This window comes from Cucurbita maxima, unplaced genomic scaffold (genome assembly GCF_002738345.1).
Source record: "Cucurbita maxima cultivar Rimu unplaced genomic scaffold, Cmax_1.0 Cma_Scf00025, whole genome shotgun sequence".
NCBI classification, from domain to species: domain Eukaryota; kingdom Viridiplantae; phylum Streptophyta; class Magnoliopsida; order Cucurbitales; family Cucurbitaceae; genus Cucurbita; species Cucurbita maxima.
The window spans coordinates 1,361,473-1,376,256 of record NW_019272041.1 but is presented as its reverse complement, the minus strand read 5'-3'; the positions used below and the strand labels follow the sequence as shown (position 1 = coordinate 1,376,256).

Here is a 14,784-nt window from a genome sequence, read left to right as displayed (position 1 = left end):
TTCAGCTTTGATTTATTTTATCTATTCCTATCTCTTTCACTACTGGAGCTTTGATTTATTTTATCTATTCGTATCTCTTTCCCTATCAACCATGTCTTTTGCAGATTCGGCGACATTCCGTTGCAATCTCCACCACTACGACGGTCCCGATCAGCTTCTCCAAATTCGAATAGGTCATTCAAGTCGTCTGCTCACCGGATCGCCATTCTCCGAATATCCTTTCAATATCGTCTATGAAACTCTCCCTGCTACAATAGCGGATGCTCAGTTCCCCTTTCCTCTGCGAGAGCTCGAAAATCCGTTGTTCTATCGAGCTTACATCGAGGAATTTTTGAGCTCTTACAACCTTGACGCCACAATCAACAACGCCATTGCTCGGAGGATTGCCTCGTTCGTCGTTCAAATGGCGTGCAAAAACTACGAGATGACGTTCTACATTGTTGCGGAAATCGATTACATCCAGATGTTTTGGTTGGACTAGAGTGCGATTGCAGCGAAGGAGGACGAGGATGAGGAGGAGGAGGAGGAGGAGGAGGAGGAAGAGGACGAGGTGACGGAGATTTTTGACGACTTTGTTGTATTGTTCGGTGAGCGGAAATTGGTTGGAAGAAAAATGTGTAAAAAAAGAGAGAGAGGATAACTGAATTCTGATTGCGTTCAAAATCAGGTTGTTTATTCTAAACAATCTCCTACTTAAAATATAAATTATTCTAAATATGGCTTGAGAGTGGCCGACTAAATCTGTGCCACTCCCTACAAAATTTCCGTCTAAAATTTTGGTGATCCATTCGACGTGATTTGTCAAATGGTCAAACGGAGATTTTCTGAAATCGTGTGAATAAGGAAAAGCTATAAAAACTCAGGTTTTATCTAACAATCTCCTCCTAAAACCTGTAGTATATCTACCTTACTATTTGAACTCCGATCTTTGAGCGTAGTTCTTCAAATTTCACCCGCGCCAGGGACTTGGTGAAGATGTCTCCAAGTTGTTCCTCTGTTCGGATGTAATCAATTTTGATGAGCCCTCGATCTGCACATTCTCGAATGTAGTGGAATCTGATTTCTATGTGCTTGCTTCGTTCATGCAAAACTGGATTTTTGATCAGGGAGATCGTAGCTTTGTTGTCTACGTATAGCATTGGTGGATCACTTTCTCTCCCGATGAGTTCTTCCATTAGTCGCGCAAGCCAGATCCCTTGTGTTGCTGCCATCGAAGCGGCGATGTATTCTGCTTCGCAGGAAGACAAAGCAACTACCTTCTGTTTTGTTGATTGCCAGCAGATTGCGCCGCATGAGAGAAAGTAGATCATTCCGCTAGTGCTCTTACGATCATCAACGTCACCGGCCATGTCACTATCACTGTAGCTGACTAGCTTGAGTTTCTCCTTTCCGCTCCCTGCGCAGTATCTTACACCCCAGCCTCTGGTTCCGGCTACATAGCGCAGGATGCGCTTGACAGCCACTAAATGTTCCTCCCTAGGTGCTTCCATAAACCGGCTCACATATCCAACAGAGTAAGCAAGATCAGGACAAGAGTTTACCAGATAGCGCAGACTCCCGACAATGCTGCGGTAATTGGTGGAGTCGACTGTCGTCGTAGTGCCGGCCTTCCTTAGTTGGAGTCCGGCCTCCATTGGCGTCCTTGTAGGATTACTGTCCACAAGTCCAGTTGTGTTCAGTTGTGTCCAGCAGCTTCTTTGCGTATGCACTTTGGCAGATGGAGATGCCGGTAGAATTCTGTTGCACTTCGATGCCGAGATAGTAGCTGAGCACGCCGAGATTGCTCATCTCGAAGTTTTTCGACATCTCCTTCTTGAACCTTCCGAGGACTTCCATGTCACCTCCAGTGATTATGAGGTCGTCGACGTACACTCCCACGATTAGTCGCTTCTTGTCATGGCCGTGCGTGTACATGCCATGCTTAGAGGCGCAACGTTTGAATTTCAGTGACAGTAAGGTACTGTCAAGTTTCGCGTTCCAGGCTCGTGGAGCTTGTCGAAGCCCGTAGAGTGCCTTGTACAGGCGCAATACTTTATTGGGGTTGTTGTTGTCCAGGAAGCCAGGTGGTTGTCGGACATAAACAGTCTCCTTCAGCTCTCCGTTAAGGAAAGCAAACTTTACGTCCATATGGTGAATATGCTGCAATTGCCAGCAAGAAATGAACGGATTCTAACCTTGCCACTAGCGCAAATACCTCTTCGAAGTCCACTCCTTGCTTCTGGACGTAGCCCTTCTCCTTTTTTGTTGCGCTTCAGTTTGAAGACCCATTTGAGCCCTATGGCTTGGTGTCCCGGCGGCATATCCTCCAGACTCCACGTCTGGTTTTCGGTGATGGATGTCATCTCCTCCTGCATTGCCTTCAGCCAGCACGGGTTCTTTTCTGCTTCGGCGAAGGTGTTCGGTTCATCTGGCACTGATGGCATGTAGTTCGGCCACTTCTTCGAGCTCGCGCACTGCCAGTTCAGGTGGTTCACCTCCTCCTACTAGGTCGTCCATCCTCCGGTACCTGGCCTCTAGATCAGTATCGTGATCGGCATCCAGCGTCGAATCCGCAGTCCGTGGTGTTGCGAATTTCACTAGTTCAGGGGTTGCACCTGCTGGCGGCAGTGACGGCTGCTGATGCTGGGCTTCTCCTTCTTCTGGCTTGGTGACGAGGTACTCCACCGTAAATTGATTTGGATTATGGTCTGCCTCGATCACGTCATTCCACTTCCAGAAGGTGCTTTCGCCGAAGACGACGTCGCGAGACATGTGAGCTCGCCCCCCTACAGGATCATATAGTCCGTACGCCTTGCTCCCGGGTTCATAGCCGATGAAGACGACCTTCAGCCCCCTGGGATCGAGCTTGGCGAGGTGGGGACGTGTTACCTTCATGTATGCGACGCAGCCGAACACGCGAAAATGATGTACCGCTGGTTTTTTGTTGTACCAGGCCTCATATGGCGTCTTCCCGTCAAGGCTTCGGGTTGGTGACCGATTGAGGAGATAGACGGCCGTCATTACTGCCTCTCCCCAGAATCTCCCAGGCATCTCGGCCGTCACCAACAATGACCTTGCTGTCCCGACGATGGTCTAATTCCGGCGCTCCACCACTCCGTTCTGTTGGGGGGAGTAGGGTGTCGTTAGGTGCCGTTGTATGCCGATTTCGTCACAGTACTTACCGAAACTTGTCGAGGTGAATTCTTCGCCTCGGTCAGTGCGCAGCACTCGCATCTTCTTCTCACATTCGGCCTCCGCTCGCGCTTTAATGCACTTAACCGCCTCTGCCGCCTCACTTTTCGCTTGCAGCAGGGTCAGCCACATGAAGCAGCTTTTGTCATCGACTAACAGGAGGAAGAGACTCTTACCACCTGGGGTCGCCGGCTTGATGGGCCCGCAGATATCGCCGTGTACAAGCTCCAACGGCTCATCGGCTCGATAGGATGTTCGAGATGGAAAGGGTGTGCGCCTCGTTTAAATGCCCGTACCTTGCGTGCCACCTCCAAGATACCTCTTCAGTCTTGGCCGAGAGACTGACAGGTTGCTCTATCTCTAAGTCCAGGATGTAAAGACGGTTTGTCGTGCGCCTTGCCTGCGTGAGCAGCCGTTGATGGAGATGAAGCAGCCTGTCTCATCGAGTTGACCCAGGCTCACAAGGTTAGCCTTGAGCCCGGGATGAAATAGACATCAGTCAGCTTGCGATACTCGCCTCCCTTGCTGGCGAACAGGATGGTGCCGCGTCCTTCGATCTCGACGACTGAGCCATCGCCAAATTTCACCGTCCCACGGATCCTCGGAGTCGAGCTCAGAGAATGCAGATCTAGCCCCGGTCATATGGTTTGTTGCCCCTGTGTTTAGGATCCATCGTCGGTCCTTGTGTTGCTCGTCCCGAATTGGGTCCCTAGCTGGTGCCACCTTTGCTACGCCCAGCTGGAGCTCTTTCTCGAGTTCAACATCGTTGTCGATTACCTCCATCTTCGTGGATTTGGAATCGACCATGGGGACACATGCAGTTACCATGAAGAGAGCTGGCTCGTCCTCCTCGGATTGAGCCACATGGGCCTTTTCGGCCTTTTCCTTGTTCCTAAGCTTGCTCCAGCAATTCCTGCTTAAGTGTTCTCTCTTCCCACAGTTCGAGCAGATCGGCCTGCCATTGGTCAACTCCTTCTTTTGATTCCCATCTTTCCCGCGCATGCGCCCGTGGGAGATCCATGGCTTCTTACCGTCTTTGCGGCAGGAGGAGGACCCATTGCTCTCGCCGGTGTTGTCACGGAGCGTTAGGCGTGCAAGCCATTCCTCCTCAGTGAGGAGTAGACGACCCTCCTTGTCGACAGCTGAAATGTTAGGTCAAAGCTCTAACCACTTGAGCTATTCAACTTGTTTGTTGATAGGTTGGCTCCTCTGCAATGATATACACCGATCTTCAACTTGGATCTGCTACCACTTGTTGTATTGTTCGGTAAGAGGAAATTGGTTGGAAGAAAAATGCGTAAAAAAGGAGAGAGAGGATAACTGAATTCTGACTGCGTTCAAAATCAAGTTGTTTATTCTGAACAAATCTCCTATTTAAAATATAAATNATTCTAAATATGGCTGGAGAGTGGCCAACTAAATCTGTGCCACTCCCTACAAAATTTTCGTCTAAAATTTTGGTGATCCATTCGACGTGATTTGTCAAATGGTCAAACGAAGATTTTCTGAAATCGTGTGAATAAGAAAAAGCTATAAGAACTCAGGTTTTATCTAACAGACTTTTCGGGGAGGAGAGGGGCGTCGGAGACGGCGATAGAGAGGCTGAAGAAGGAGAAATTTGATGGGTTTGAGGGAGAAGATTTGGGGAATTGCAGTGTGTGTTATGATGAGATGAAGGACGGCGGGGAAGAAGTGAGCAGAATCCCCTGCGGACATGTGTATCAAATCTTGTGTTCTCACTTGGCTTCAAAGGAACAACTCATGTCCTTTGTGCAGAAAAAAGTTTTTTTTTTTTTTTTTTTTTTTTTTTTGATAGGGTAATGTAATTTTTTGGGTAAAAATTCAACTTTTGTATTATTTTTTTATCCACAAACTTTTATTTTAAGAAATTATAATCGAAATTTAGTCCAGATGTTATTTTCTAAATAATTTGGGCTTTAAGTCAAATTTGACGGGTTGTTGTTTTAAAATAGTTTGTTTGGAGATTTCTATATTCTTGTAAAAAAAAATATTTCGTTCCCTTCTTCCATCCAATTTTTGGTTCGTTACTTATTATTTTGAAACACTCTATTTGCTGGGATAAGTTAATTAATTAATTCAGTGGTTTTGTCTTTTTAATTTATAATATTTTAAATATCATTAGAGTAAATATATATTTGTGTGCACGAAAATTACATTAAAATGGAAGATAATTATTATTTATCTGCATGCATGAAAATATATAGTTGGAATTGGAGTAAAGAACAGGGACAGTAAAAGATTAGAATTGAAGTTTCCCAAAGGAAGAGACAAGGGTTAACTCCAGTGCATCCACTGCAACACAAACTATGTCAAATTCATCTAACTCTAGTGCATCCACTGCAACACAAAATGTGTCAAATTTAACATTTTCAGCATCACTAAAGTACAATTTTCTCTTGAAGAACTTTTGGATGAGACACCTCCAAGGAAGTATAAATCTTTAGCTGACATATACGCATCATGTCAATTTGCTCTTACTGTTTCAACCCTATGAATTATGAAGGAGCAACTGAAAAAGAAGACGGGAAGAAAGCCAATAGAGATGCAGTTCATTGAGAAAAAAGAAACATGAGATATGGTTGACTTGCCAAATGAAAAGTTTTATTGAGATTTACATGGGACATGCAAACCATTGCGGTGGTCTGTTTATCAGTTTGATGGGAAGAGGTTTATGTAACACTATTAGGGATTTATTGAGATATATTATTTAGAGTATATATTATTTATAGAATATATCCTAGATATTATATCTTAATATTCTTTATTTATGATTTGATTTACATTATATTTTATTTTTAGTCCAAGTATTTATTTATTTTATATTTTCCTCTTTTGTTGCTAGCTTATATCCTATTTAAAAGATATCAATATGAATGAGAAGACACACCTTCCCAATTTTATTTCTATTTCTATTTCTCATTCTTAACCTCGTATCAGAGCGCCGATTTTGGTATTCTTAAATATCAAAATTTTCTCTATGGTGGAATCAGCCAAATTCAGCTTCAAAATTTCGGATGTTGATTTAACACATTATTATTATTATATTCATCACTCTAATCAGCAAGAAATTCACTTGTTCCAATCAAATTAAAGGAAACAAATTATCAATCCTGGAGGAAATCAGTTATGCATGCTCTTATTACCAAAAAGAAAATTGGCTTCATTGATGACACAATTGAATAACCGTCTCAAGATGCAAATTCAATCGAATTTGAACTATGAAATCAGTGCAACAATATGATAATATCTTGGTTAACTCATTCAGTTCAAGCAAATATCGCTAAGGGTAATATTCACGCCGAGACAGCTCATCAAGTGTGGGTTGATCTTCACGATCAATTCTCACAAAAGAATGCTTTAGCAATTTTTCAGCTACAAAAGTCTATAACAATGATGTCACAGGGAACCATGACACTGTCAGTATATTTCACCAAGCTCAAAGCACTCTGGGATGAATTGGAAGCATACCGCACACTGTCAGTATATTTCTCCCCGTTTTAAATTTCTAGCTGATCAATTGCATCTTAATAATGCGACTCTTTCTCATAATTGTAGTATTTGCCCATTAGCAAAACAAACTAGGTTGTTTTTCCCAAAAAGTTCAATAACAACTCATTCTGCCTTTGATTTGTTACATATTGTGATGTTTGGGGACCACATAAAATTCCAACCCATTCTGATTTGCATTTTTTTCTCACTCTTGTTGATGATTTTACTAGATGTACTTGAGTTTTTTTTATGCAACACAAATTAGAAGTACATCATTTGTGAGTAAACTTTGTTAAATTTGTTCAAACTCAATTTCATACTACTATCAAGATAGTTAGATCAGACAATGGGACTGAGTTTCTATCTTTGCAACCATTTTTTACCTCGTGTGGCATTTAATTTCAACGCACTTGTGTCTAGACTCCACAACAAAATGGAGTTGTAGAACGCAAGCATCGTCATATTCTAAATGTAGCTAGGTCTCTTTTTTCAGTCACAAGTTCCACTTAATTTTTTGGGAGAATGTAGATATACAGAACACCATCACCATTGTTATCTAACAAGACACCCTTTGAAGTACTCTACAAACGACCACCTACATTTCATCATCTTAAAGCTTTTGGTTGTAAGTGTTATGCAACTGTAGTACATCTTAAAAAAAAAATTGAACCTCGGGCAATTGCTTGTGTTTTCGTAGGATATCCTTGTAGTCACAAAGGTTACAAGTTGTATAACATGCAATCTAAAAAATTCTTTATCAGTCGTGATGTTAAATTTTGTGAAGATGATTTTCCTTTTTCATCAGCCTCACAAACTTTGACAGTAGTTCCTTCAACTCCAATTTTACCATTTCATGATCCACCCTACTCAAACATCCATTCTGATCCTTCTATTCCTTCGTCGTCGCCTCCTCCCCCTTCTATTCCTTCTCCAAATTCATTAGTTCCAGATTCACCAGATTCACCTACTAAATCTAATCTTATCCTACCTGATACATCAGTTCCACTCCGACGTTCTACTCGTACCAAACAACCTCCAGCTTATTATAATGATCATGAGATGTCTTCTGGAGCCAATCATTTAACCTCTAGCTCAAGTCTCAACACTGGCACCAGGTATCCCCTTCATCATTACCTTTCATTCTCTCGTTTTTCTCCTACTCAACATGCTTTTCTAGCTCTTATTACAGCCTAGACAAAACCTAAAACCTATGATGAGGCAGTTGGCAACCCATTATGGCAGCAGGCTATGAATGATGAAATTGCAGCTTTGGAACGTAATCATACTTGGTCTCTCGTTCCTCTACCACCTGGCCATAAACCTGTTGGTTGTCGTTGGGTAGCAAAGGGATAAACTCAAGTTGAAGGTGTTGATTACAAAGAGACATTTTCTCCTACAACGAAACTTACTATACTTCGTTGCTTACTCACTATTGCTGCTGCTCGAAAATGGTTCACTCATCAGTTGGATGTTCAAAATGTCTTTCTCCATAGTAATCTAGACGAGGAAGTCTATAGGTATTTACCACCAGGTATTCGCCGACAGGGGGAGAATACAGTATGTCTGCTCCATAAATCTCTTTATGGTTTAAAACAAGCTTCTTGCAATGGTTCTCCATATTCTCTACCACTATACAAAATGCAGGCTACACTCAGTCCAAAGCAGATTATTCTTTATTTACTAGGAGTAAAGGTACTTCTTTCACTACAACTCTTATCTATGTTGATGATATTCTATTGACAGACAATGATATCAAAGAAATTCAACATCTCAAGACTAGTTCACTCGAGAAATTCCTTATCAAAGATTTAGGGAATTTGAAATATTTCTTAGGTCTAGAAAAGAAATCTTTATGTCTCAAAGGAAGTATGCTCTAGACATTCTTCAAGACACAGGTCTTACAAGAGCACGTCTAGAAAAATTTTCTATGGAGCAAAATCTTAAACTTTCTTCAACAGAAGAAAAGTTGAATGATCCAAGTAAATACAGACGGTTGGTTGGCAGATTAATATATTTAACCGTTACTAGGCTTGACATAGTGTATTCAGTTCGTATGCTTAGTCAATTTATGCATGAACCAAGAAAACCACATTGGGAGGCAGATCTTCGAGTTCTGAGATACATCAAAGGTACCCCTGGTCAAGTACTTCTACTACCATCTGAAAATAACTTGAGATTACAAGCATATTGCGATTCAGACTGGGGTGGTTGTCGAACTTCCAGACGGTCTATTTTTGGGTTCTACATTTTTCTTGGAAATTCAATTATTTCTTGGAAGTCTAAAAAACAAATCAATGCCAGATCATCAGTAGAAACCGAGTATCGAGCTATGACAAATACATGTTTAGAGTTTACTTGGTTAAGATATATTCTCCAAGTCTTGAAAGTTTCACTGTCCGAACCAACATTATTGTACTGTGATAATCAAGCAGCATTACACATAGCAGCCAATCCAGTTTTTCACGAACGTACAAAACACATTGAAATAAATTGTCATATACTTCGAGAAAAATTACAAGCTGAAATCATCAAACCGTGTTATGTTTCGACTAAAATGCAATTGGCAAATATTTTCACTAAAGCTTTGGTAAGACATCAATTGGATTTTTTGAAAGGCAAGTTGGGTGTGATTGATATACACCTCTCCAACTTGAGGGGGAGTATTGAGATATAATATTTAGAGTATATATTATTTATAGAATATATCCTAGATATTATATCTTAATATTCTTTATTTATGATTTGATTTACAGTATATTTTATTTTATTCTCAGTATTTAATTATTTTATATTTTCCTCATTTGTTGCTAGTATCCTATTTAAAAAGGATATTAATATGAATGAGAAGACACACCTTCCCAATTCTATTTCTATTTCTATTTCTCATTCTTAACGGGATTAATAAAGAAGACAAAGAATCAAAGGTATACAAGCTGAGACAGACAATGTACAGTTTAAATCAAACATACTTACGAAGGCCTTATCAAAAGAAAAGTTATGTACTTGGCATATGCAACTTTGAATAAAGGGGAAGTGTTGAGATATGATTCAAAGTATTAAAACCACCAAGATTTTAGGAGATTTTAAGAGATTTTTTGAATCATGTCTAGGAAGCATGACGTTTTAGAAATATCATGTCTAAGCCTGCCAGACATGAAATAACTCAGAATGTACTATAGGGGAATACAACTAGTTGTCAACTTCTCCCTACCCAAGGTTATATATTGTGCGCCATTGTTATTTCTCTCTTACTTGCTTATATAACGTCTCTTTCAAAAATCTCTCTCTGCCCTCGTTTTCTAAAACCTTCTCTTAAAACAGAGGTCAGAGGCTCGAGCATACGTCGCTTGGCCGTAGGTGATGCAAGAATGAATTGGCTTAGCTCACTTGTTGTTGGAAAGTGAGTGTCGCACAATCGCAAGTCCACTGCCATCAAAAGTGCGATTGTGACACCTAGCTTACGGGTTTTAAAAACCTTGAGGGGAGGTCTGAAAGAAAAAGCCTAATGAGGACAATATCTGCTAACGGTGAGTTTAGACGGTTACAAATGGTATCAGAGCTAGACATTGGGCCGGTATGCCAATGAAGACGCTAAGCTCCGAAGGAGGTTGACATCTGATGGTGTGCCAGCAAAGATGTTGGACCCGATGTGCCATCGAAGACGTTGGCCCTTAATGGGGATAGATTGTGAGATCTTATATCGATTGGAGAGAGGAACGAGTGTCGGCAACGACGCTAAGCCCCAAAATGGGTGCATTGTAAGATACCACATCAATTGAAGAGCATCAAGTGTCAACGAGAACGCGGGCCCTAAAAGATATGGATTGTGAAATCCCACATCGATTGGAGAAAGAAACGATACATTATTTATAAGGGTGGTGAAGTTAGTTAGTCCAAGTTTCACAAAAAAAAAAAAAAGAAACTGCTGTTCTAAATGGGAGGTGTAGCCAACTCATGTTATTATACAATAAGATTTTCCACATTTACATGTTCTTCTTCCTTATCAATATGCATCTCAGTTTGCAGAAGAAGATTGAAGCTTCCAACCATGAAGGCTCAGTTCGATCATCGTCGGCCCGAGAGAGAGAACCAGAATAAAGGTAACTAAGTTTTGGTTAGCTCCTTCATCAAATCTTCAATGGTTGGTGTTAAAGATATTTAGTAATAAATTATAGTTTACCATATATATCATATTTTATATTTTATTATAAGACAAATATCTAATATTTGCCTTATTAACATAGGTATCTTTCCATATTTATTGTTATTTCCATTTATTAATATTTCTATATCCTCGTAATTTATTTGATTATAAATAAGATAACTTTCACACCATTTAGTTGTGTTGGATTATGCAAACATTTACATGGTATCAGAGCCCTTTCATCAGTTTAACAACCTCGATTCTTTCTTTTCAATGGCTTTTGAATCCACTACTCTTCTTCTCCACCACCCATGCTGGCTTTGACACCGCACGGGCAGTCTTCATGGCTGCCGCAGTCGGAGCCGATTGATTACTCTTCGGCTCACCCTATGATCTCCAAATCACCTTTCGCCATACTCTGTACATACAACCTCACATTTTCCAACCCAATCAGTTTTCCCCTTAGCCGAAATAGTCTCTTTCATTTTCTTCCCAATTTTCCCTTCACCCTTCATCCTTCACAGAAACCCTAATCTTAGGATCTTCATCAGCGTTTTCTTCGGAAATATACAGAATCTCGATAAGCCCATCGATCTTATGCAGAGATTTACCTTTGGAATCTTGGCGCCGCACTGGCCTCTTCGCCAACCAAGTTCTCGCTGGCCTTCTCGCCAAAATTGGCTCCTTCGCCCAATGTGGCAACTCTTTTGGCTTCAACATTGTCTTTATCCCTTGCTCTAGGTTTCCACTTCTACTTCTTGAGGTTAGACATATTCTCACCAGAGTCAAGGCAGAATTGTCGCTAAGTAACAATCCCTCTTCATGGGTTAGACATATTCTCGCAGAAGCCAAGGCAGCATCGTTGCTGAGCAGCGATCCCTCTGCAATTTTCGATGGCCAAGAAAGTGTTTTTTTACGCCTTCTCCGAACCAGGTTGTTGACATATTCATGAAAAATGTTTCTCAACCTCTTTTTGAATTTTTCAGATCCAAGCTTCACGTTCATTCAAATTCGACACTCAGCTTGCAGTGGAATGTTAAGGATATTTAGTAATAAATTATAGTTTACCATATATATCATATTTGATATTTTATTATAAGGCAAATATTAGATATTTACCTTATTAGCATATGTATATTTCCATATTTATTGTTATTTCCATTTATTACTATTTCCATATCCTCGTAATTTATTTGATTATAAATAAGATAACTTTCACACAATTTAAGTGTGATTGATTATGCAAACATTCACAGTTGGCCGGTTGAGGGGGCAGCTCATTGGTACATGACAATGCAAGATTGGCTAGCTTAGTAGCTTGAGCTACATAGAAATTTCCCTTTAGGTTCTTATCTATAAAATCCTCGAATTTGCAAACTTAGGCTTCCAATAGAAGAGACGTTGAAAGTTTTCGTGTCCTAGAAAGAATTTGAAATATGACGACCCCATATGCGTATATGTCACTCTTCTCTGTAAAACAACCGATCGTAATGTATTCAGGTGCAAGATATCCCATGGCTGCACTCGTTTTGAGTGACGAAAAGATAATGTTATCGGCAAGAAGTCCAAAGATGCTAGTGTTCGACATCAACGCATTGAGCTGATGATCGATGAGAATCTTCTCAATGGATATGTTTTGGTGTACCATGGCCGGTTTGTCTAATTCTTGGCTATGTAAATATGCAATGCCCGACACGAAAACAAGAAACGACCTTAGAACGAATCATTTGAGTATCGATTATCGTATGGGGGATGAAAATAGTATCAAACCTTTTGCAATGCCATTGATGATAGAAACTCTCTTAGACCAATCAAGAACATGGCTGCTACCATCTTCGACGTCCAAATACCGAGACAAGCTCCCTCTCGAGGCAAAATCATATATGAGGAAGAATCCACCTTGACCCCTCGAACAACAAAAGCCTCGCAAACTAACGAGGTTTTCGTGTCGTAGGGAGCTCAACAAGTTCAATCCTCGAAGAAACTCGGCTTCATCAGACTTGCAACTAGTCATACTAATACTCGTAATGGCTACAGATGAACCATCCTTCAAAATTCCTTTATAAACCATTGAAAAACTGGTTCTACCAACCAAATTAGCCTCGGAGAAGTACCGAGTAGCAGATTCAACCTCTTCAATATTAAAAATAAACTTGCTAAGATACTGAGGCAATCCCAATCCTTTAATCATCAGCCAGTAAATCCCATCCATGAGAATACTCAAGAAAAACCAACGGCGAAGAACTCTTCGAGTAGATCTCTCGAGCCTGATCCATGCTGAGCCGATCGTTGTACGAAATCGATGAGTTACCGATCTTCTTTTTACGACGACGGTACCAAAACAGAGAGAGGATCACATACACTATGAAGATCACACGGATGATAAGAACAGCAGAAACAACAACAATTTTTGTAACTCTTCTGGGATTTTTTTAGCAATGAAATTGATTGCAGTTGGCATTGGAGAAGTCAGCAGATTCAGGGATGTCCCTTTGAGCAGTAGCGTTTGGTTCTGATAAAAATGGCGGAAACCCTTCTTCTTTGATGTTTTCATTGTCAAAAACTGTACAATTTCTAACGGTAATAAACGCATTTCAACTTAAACAAACATTGTATCATAACATCATAGTGTACACGTTCATACTAATCATAGCGAGAAATTATCTCAATGCAAGTGAATACCAATATACATAAGATGTCCATAGTCTAAAATCATAACATGTATTTATGATGCAAGTTATACCATTGTTCATTTCATACTTAACTTAATCATTTCCTCTCTCTAATGCATAATATAGTATAACACTCTCCATAATATAGCAAAATTTCATATGACACAGCGTATCAACAAAATATTCCATAACATAGTATATCTCATAATTACAGCATAACATACTATATCAAGTTCTACCGTGTAATATACCTACATCATAGCAAACACTAAACAAGTATTATCAAATACAAATATTTATTTATCTTCAAATCCTTAATTAAATCTGATAATTTAGTTAAAATTTAATTTTAAGAAAAATCACAAGTTTCTCCTCTCAATAATCTTCTCCAATAATCACAATCTTAAGTTTCTTTCTCTCAATAATCTTCACCAATAATCATAATCCTAAGTGTCTTTCGCAGATTCGGCCACATTTCGCTGTAATCTCCACTGTTACGACGGTTCCGATCAGCTTTTCCAAATTTGAATAGGTCATTCAAGCCGTCTGCTCACCGGATCCTACCCCTATTTAATTTAAGATTTTGTTTAAATTATTGAAAAATAAAATGTCGTTCAAAAAATGATATCAAAATTTCATATATATACTTATTTTATCCTTACTTCTAACCATTTTATCACATTAGTTAATTATTCTCAAATAAATGATTTTAATAAAATTAAATAAAAATAAATTAATTAATTAATGGTAAATAATTAGTAATATCATCTAATAATTAATTACACATATTATAGACAGTAAAGTGAATGTTGATATGATGATTTTGATGATACCATGATTTGATAAAAGACCCACTTTCTAGTTTGCCTAATCCCTCGTTCATGGATACAAAATTCGTCATGGATTTTGCTCCGACAACTCATCTCTGAAATAGAACCTAAAAAGACAATATCGGTTAGCAGTGAGTTTGGGTTGTTACAAATAGTATCATAGCTAGACATCAGGCAGTGTATTAGCAGGGATACTGGGCCTCGAAGGGAGTAGACATCGAGCCGTGTGCCAGCCAAGATGCTGAACTTTGAAGGAGGTGGATTGTAAGATCCCACGTAGATTGAAGAGAAGAACAAAACATTCCAATTTAAAGGAAGCCCAAGTGAAAGCTCAAACGAGATTTTGAATTATATTTTGGATATTCAAATCTAAACCCAATTCTTATTTCTTGAAACTTGGGTGAAATTCTCACACGTACGTCTTTCATAATCAAATTCTCAAACGAATTTCGACCTA

The 14,784-nt window shown here is 39.8% G+C and overlaps 1 pseudogene; it reads right to left on the bottom strand.

The window, feature by feature from the left end:
- Positions 1-3,507: 3,507 nt before the first annotated feature.
- Positions 3,508-13,578, bottom strand: LOC111498818 (annotated as a pseudogene).
- Between the last annotated feature and the right edge of the window lie 1,206 nt (positions 13,579-14,784).